This window comes from Megascapheus bottae, chromosome 13 (genome assembly GCF_031878675.1).
Source record: "Megascapheus bottae isolate mThoBot1 chromosome 13, mThoBot2.hap1, whole genome shotgun sequence".
Taxonomy (NCBI): Eukaryota; Metazoa; Chordata; class Mammalia; order Rodentia; family Geomyidae; genus Megascapheus; species Megascapheus bottae.
In genome coordinates, this window is record NC_143521.1 from 9,774,121 (window position 1) to 9,781,430 (window position 7,310).

At 40.5% G+C, this 7,310-nt stretch overlaps 1 pseudogene; it reads right to left on the reverse strand.

Annotated features, from left to right (window-relative positions):
- Positions 1–806: 806 nt before the first annotated feature.
- Positions 807–1,651, reverse strand: LOC150055493 (ankyrin repeat and SOCS box protein 8 pseudogene; annotated as a pseudogene).
- Between the last annotated feature and the right edge of the window lie 5,659 nt (positions 1,652–7,310).

Sequence of the window (7,310 nt, forward strand, 5' to 3'; positions counted from 1 at the left end):
AGTGGAGGAATGGCAAGGTAGCTGAAATAAACCCTTGGAACACCTATGAAGAGAGGCAAAGCCTGCTGTTTCCTTAAGCAAGGGAGTAGAGTCCCTTTCAAATGCTCAGCTCACAATTCCTTGCGGGTGGAAGTATCTTCATCCCGGCATGCCAATTGTTGGTTAGCTGGAACTGTGATTTTTCTTAACTTTTTCACAAATCAACTAAAAAGCTTTCTAGAAGGGATTCTTCTATGTTATTAAATCCTATCCCCAAAGGAAAATCACACACACACACACATAGACTTTACTTGTTATCTTCCTAGAGAAATTTTGGTTGCATGGTTGACTTTCCTTAAGGTGGCAGGTGTTGGGGAGACATTTTGTTTTGCAGTATAAAAAGCCAAGTAAGCAATAAACAGCATAGAAAAGTAATGGATTTTTGTGGGGTTTTGGGGGGAGGTTTGGTTGCTTAGCGTGGGGAGGGGAGTTTATGCTGTGACATGCTGTGACATGTTGCTTCAAAATGTTTAAACCACATAACAGGAACAAGTTGCTTTCTGTGTCCCATGATGGAGAGATCGTACTGCAGGGAAAACCTCATCCAGGGTTGCCTGTGTGATGGTTCAAGCATCTCCAGGCCATTCTACGAATAGCGGGTATTCTTTTTTTTCATATATTTTTATTGTAATTAATAGAAGGGTTACATTATATTCACCAGATCGAAGGTGCATTACTTCACACATGTTGACACCCTTTCTCGTGTTTTGGTCCCCATTTCCCTCTCCTCCCCCCGCCACTCATCTTGTTTTCTCCCCTTCCCTATCCTATTTCAAATAACCAAATTCTTTCAAAGAAGCTGGCAGTGGAAGGCCTTTCAGTGCATCTGGCGGATACTGGAGGCCCAGGCTGTGGCACACAGCATAGCAAGAGAGTGATTTAAGTGTTCCTGGGGTGGAGCAGGAGCGGAGCAGAGCACAGCTAGCTTTTCACATAGCTGTTGGTGTTTGGCCACCTCTCATGGCATGGTGCCATTTTTCCTTAATTCAAAGTGTCCAACAGCTCTATGGAGGAGCTCAAAGCAGGAGTCCTCTTTCGTTGTTCCAAGTCCCCTGACTAGCAGAGCGACCAGGCAGGAGATGGGTGTCTGGCCTTTTAACTTGATGACCTTGACCTCTGCACCATAATCAATAAGGATGCTGCCACTTTCAAGATTCCCCTTCATGGCAGCCCAGCTGAGTGGGGTATCATTATCGCCAGGGCATTGACAGAAACCTCACTGTCCAGGAGAGCCCACATGCACTCAGCGTTGTTCTTAAAGGCTGCCCAGTGAAGTGAGGTGTCTCTGTTGCCATCCAGAGCACTGGGATTGGCAACATACTCTAACAGGACCTCCACACATGCCTCGTCCTTCTCATCTGCATAGTGCAGTGCTGTCCGGTTGTAACCATCCAGGGCATTCACCTCTGCTCCTTTTTCCAGGAGTAACTCCACACAGTCAGCATCTGACACCATACAGGCGCCTGAAGGGGCTTCTGGGTGCCCCTCTGATGAGGTCCTCTACATTATCATGTGGGAAGGAACAGATGGCAGTGATTGCTTGGGTTAAGTGCTCTGAGAAAGAGCAATTGCTCTGAATGCTCTGCATAATATAGCACATACTGAAATTCATCAGCAGGGTTACGCTAAGACGGGAAAGCCGCTGGCCATATTTTAATTATTTTTAGGTAAGACCCAGTAGACCAGAACTGCCCAGTATATGCAGAATCTTCTACTGTATTTGATCTCACTTACTCTGCAATGTTTAAACCTAGGGAATGTCAGGATATGTTCTTCCAGTTTCCCAGTCCCTCTCCAGGCTGTGTTTATTTCCTCAAGTGCAAAGGTTCCAGGATTATTGTGATAAGGAGAGAATGAATTAACCTATCAGGATGTTCAGCCTATAGTTTTGCCACCGGAGTAAGGTTCAATTAGAAGAAATTTCCTAGATATTTTTGCATTATAATGAACTCTGCCAAGAGAATTATTTCAGAAAATAAAAAGGAATGGTCAAGTTGCAAGTGGCCAGCTATGCATGGCAAATTGCATATGCTTCTGATAGCTCTTATATTCCCAAGGCTACTTTTTAAGAAAGAAAGATGTATACTAAAAACCAAACATGAAGATGAGGAAAAGTACTTGAAAGATCTCGGAGATCAAGTGTCTTCATAAGCTATTGACTGATAGATGTGCAAAGATTATCATAAATAGATAGTAATTGTAGAATAGTCATTGAGTATATTTAAAGAAAAATATATTCATAAAGAGAACCTTTCTGTGGACTGTTGATCAATCCAGATAATGTAATATGAGTAACAGTACAAAACCATCTATCAATAATCAAAGGCTTTGGCGTGCTGTTAACACACATTTGTAATTCTGATTACTCAGGAGGCTGAAATTTGACAACCACAGTTCAAAGCCAACATGGGTAGAAAAATCTTTAAGATTTAATCTCTAGTTAATCAGAAAAATTCTGGAGTAGAGAAGAGGCTCACGTAGTACAGAACCAGCAGTAAGCAAGCAGGGTAAGTAAGAGCACAAAGTCCTGAGTTCAAGACCCTGCATCAGCAAACACACACAGACACACAGACACAGACACACACACACCCCAACAATTAATCGATAATTAGTGCTGCATACACAGGAGATTTATTTTTAAGAATTGCAGTTTAGGAAACAATTCAGATAGTGATGAAAATTCTGCAGAGGTGTTAAGCCCAAGTTTTTTTTTCTCTCTACAGAAGACAAAAACCTATTATTTTAGAAAAAACAAATAATTATCTGTGCAAACAAAGATTGGAGTCCATGTATCTACAGTCAATCAATGAAATTTATACTTACTGACTAATCTGCATCAACGCAAGTCCAGCCTTCAGGGTATCTCTAAGAACTCTGAGAATGCTTTATTTCTCAACAAATGGCACCATCTTACATGATTTCACAGGCACATGTACCAGCAAGCCTGGTACATTGGAAAGCCTTACTTGAGTACACAATTTAGAAATTAAAATTCTGTTTTTGAAACCTCCCTGGATTTTTTTCATTTTCCTTTTCAGATTGATCCAGTTCTATTCCTTTAGAAGTTGGTCTCTGTGGATACCTTGATGCCCTTGTCCTTGAATTTCTTGTCAAGATTCTCCAATAAGAAGCAACATCAAAAAACACACATACACACAAGGAACTGATTTCCCAGGTAAAGAGGAATCATGGAGATGGGGCCTAGAGATAGGAAAAAATCCAGGCATCAATGAATCCTGAAAGCAATCCAGGCATCAGTGGCTCATGCCTATAATTCTAGCTACTCATGAGGCTAAGATCTGAGGACCATGCTTCAAAGCCCACCTAGTCGAGGAAAGTTCTTGATACTCTGATCTCTAGTTAATCACCAAAATGCCAGAAGTAGAGCTGTGGCTCAAGTGGTATAAAGCTAGTAGCCTTGATCAAAAAGAGATCAGGGAATGAACCCAGAACCTGAGTTCAAATCCCAGGACTGGAACACACACACACTACCATCACCGCCTCAACTTTGCACCCACTCCATGATCCTTTTTCAGTCTATACCACCTTTTAAGAAGCCCTACTCCATATGAGGAATATATAATTTTTTACTGTAGAAGTTCCTGGACCTCCTCTATATTTCTTGTGAAAGAGCCTGGTTCTTTCCTCTGGGCCTTCACTAAAAACTCTCTTTGCTAACATCGCTTTTCCTCATTGAGTTCATCAACTCTTCTCTGCAGAGTTGATATTAATCACAGAACCTCTATGAAGAAAGAAAGAACAGACTGAAATTATGTTGCACTAATTTTCCCACTAAATCCTAATCCCTTGTTAAGAAATGGGCATTTTTTGATAAGCCACCATATAGCAAGAATACAAACTGCTGACTCCAATAGAATGAGCATCAGAGGAGACATGTAATACATAAGAAAGTAAGAAATAAGGTTGGTGATTACCAATTCTGATTCAGGAAGGACAACAATGGAGGTAAGAGACTTCATAAAAAAAAGGAAAACTGACAATCATCTACTTCAGTCCTAGAGATATTTTTAAAAAGCAATCAGGCCATCAATTTGCAACTTTGCCAGGGCCCATTTTACTTGCTCCTTAGTTCCCATTAGTATTTTTACTCAGTATCTAATGGTTTTGTATAAGAAGAGCTATTGTTCTTTTATTTAAACTATTCTTTACTTTCCTGGGGCAGGGACAGGGAGAAGGGGCCAGTTTTGAACTGGGATATTGAGCAGGACATCTTGCCCTTGCTAAGCAGGTGCTCTACAACTTGAGCTACACTTACAGCCAATTTTTTTTGGTTGTTGTTTGCCAGTACTGTGGCTTGAACTCAGGGTCTGAGCACTGTCCTCGGGCTCTCTCAAGGCTAGTGATCTGCCACTTGAGCTACAGCACCACTTTCAGCTTTTTCGATATATATGGTACCTAGGAATCGAACCCAGGTCTTCTTGCATTCTAGGCAAGCACTCTATCACTAGGCCAAACTCCCGCCCCTTACAGCCTCTTTTTGTATTGATTATTTAGGACAGTCCTGGGGCTTTAGCTCGGGGCCTGGGTGCTTTTCCTGAGCTCCTTTCAGTCAAGGCTAGTGCTCTACCCCTTGAGCCACAGTGTCACTTCCTGCTTTTTCTGTGATTAATTGGAAATAAGAGTGTCACAGACTTTCCTGCCCGAGCTGGCTTTGAACCACGAACCTCAGATCTCTGCCTCCTGAATAGCTAGGATTACAGGCCAGAGCCTGGGTACCCCGGCTGTATTGATTACTTTTATGGAGGTTCTTGCTTGAATACCTGGGCCAGCCCCCTCTGCCACACTCCTGAGGATATACCAGTGCACTCAGACATTGGCTGGGAAGGGGATGAACTGCACTTGATTAGCCCCGGCTGGCTTCAAATCACAGTACCTTGACCTCTGCCTGCTAAGCAACTGGAGGAACAGACTTGAGCCACCGTTCCCAGATTCTCCTGTACTTTTTCTTAATTAAAGAGCTCAATGCTGGTTTTCGATATTACACATATTTTACAAGCAGAGACCCGACAAAATCCGTTTTTTTTTTCAGTGAGAGTTTCCAAGATTCATTTCCTTAGCTACATAGGAAAAGAAGCCAGTGTAGAGATGACACCAGTTATTACACTTCACCTCTGGCAATACTTGTTCCTTTCAACTTGCAACTGTCGCCATCTGGTGACATAATGTGGTCTCACAGCTTGACAAAAACCAAGAAACTGATTTAAACTCTGAAAAGACGACCTGAAATTCTTGGTTTCCTATTTAAACCAATTATCCTTGAGAAATTTCCAACACATGGCACAGAATGGTACCAGCTGAAGGTTGGATGTCTAAAATAATGAGATTTAATTATGGATATTTATCATCATAAAAATATTAATTATACATATTAAAACCAGAATTTGCTTTATCTGCTTTCCTTCTTTAAATGAGGGTTAATAGGCTTCAAGTAAATGGGAAGTAAACTTGTTTGAAAATCAGCATTAGGAATTTGTAATCTATTACTATCATAGTTTTCTACAACATTCCAGAATATTTAGTTTCTGGCTAGGGCTTGCTCTTACTGATTGGCATCCTTCTCACTGTGTCCTTGCCCCGCAAAGAGACTGTATAAGTTCTCTGGCACTACCTGATTCTATCATGGTTCTTCCCTCTGACCTCATTTAGCCTTAATTTACTTCCTTCCTCCAGATGCAATCATATAACCAATAATATCTTCCAATTCAGATTCTGCAGAGACAAAAATAAAGTCTCTATCAGTCCTGACACATGGATTGACACATAAATTTTACAGATGTGCACATATGTAACTCTTTGGGTAGATGGCACAGAGGATTATAATTTCTGGAGTCTTGAATTTGCTGGTATTTTAAAATACAGAACTTATTCTGTAATCACAAAATAGTTATTCACATAAAGTAAAAAAATAAGGATAAATAAATAGTATATTTTAAGATTACTCAGGTATACCTACTAAACGTTCAATGAACAATAAAATGAAGTTATACACCAGTAATCCTAACTACTCAAGAGACTGAGATCTGAGGATCATGGTTCAAAACTACCCTAGGTGGAAAAATTCCCATGAGACTTATATCTCCAATTAGCCACTCATAACATGAAGTGGTACGGCACTTGCCTTGAGCAAAAGAGCTCAAGGGGCAGCACCCAGGGGCCCTGAGTTCAAACCCCACAACTGAAAATAAATAAATAAGTAGGCAATATATGAAGAGGGAGTTCTGTACAGTCCCTGAAAGCAAGAGTAGGTTTCTTTTCCTTATATTTTTCTTGGCCAAAACTATGGTTGACATATTGATAGTAGACATTGTCTATGTGTTTACACACTCATCATCAGTCAAACATACTCATGCCCATATGTATACATACATTTACATGTATAAATCAATTGAGAAATGGAAGGACAAGAGTAATTTTAGTGGATTTATACTGCAGCCTACTCATTAGACATTTCACTTCTGAGTGTTCATCACAATTTTAAGAATACATCTTATAATGTATTAATTAATTCACTCTTATTTGCTTCTAGTTACATTTTCAGTTTGCTCTAAACTTTATCTAAGTCATATAAAAAATAAGCAATAATATAGATTAGAGTTGAAAAAAATCCAGGGGATAAAAAGCCATTTACAAACTAGCAGTATTTCCAAATGGTTCAGACTTACCAGGTCCTGTGTTCACAGGAATCTGACAGCATCACAAGAATTCAGCACTGATTCTGTGACAGTAGGCCCACTGACCTCAATCCCTCAATGTCTGCATGCTCATACTTACGGAGCCCAGGGTTCTCTTCTCTGCCCCGGCACTCCATGGGAGATTAATCTGAAGAAGAGAAGTTAGGAAAGTATAATCTTGACTCCTTTGCAATTTTACAATTAAAGACTCTAAAGATTCAGAATTTGTTTTCTACATTATGTTAAAGGTTGTTTTGTTGTTGTTGTTGTTAATTTATTTTTTCGGCCTTGGGACTTGAACTCAGGTCCTGAATACTGTACCTGAGCTCTTTTTGCTCAAGGCTAGCTCTCTAGCATTTTGAGCCATGGTACCACTTCTAGTTTTTTGGTGGTTAATTGACAATGAGTTTCATGGAGGGCCAGGAGTGTGACCTGGGTTCGATTCCTCAGTACTATATACATAGAAAGAGCCGGAAGTGGTGCTGTGGCTTAAGTGTTAAAGCTCTAGCCTTGAGAAAGCCCAAGGACAGTGCTCAGGCCCTGAGTTAAAGGCCCAGGGCTAGCATTAATTAACTAAAC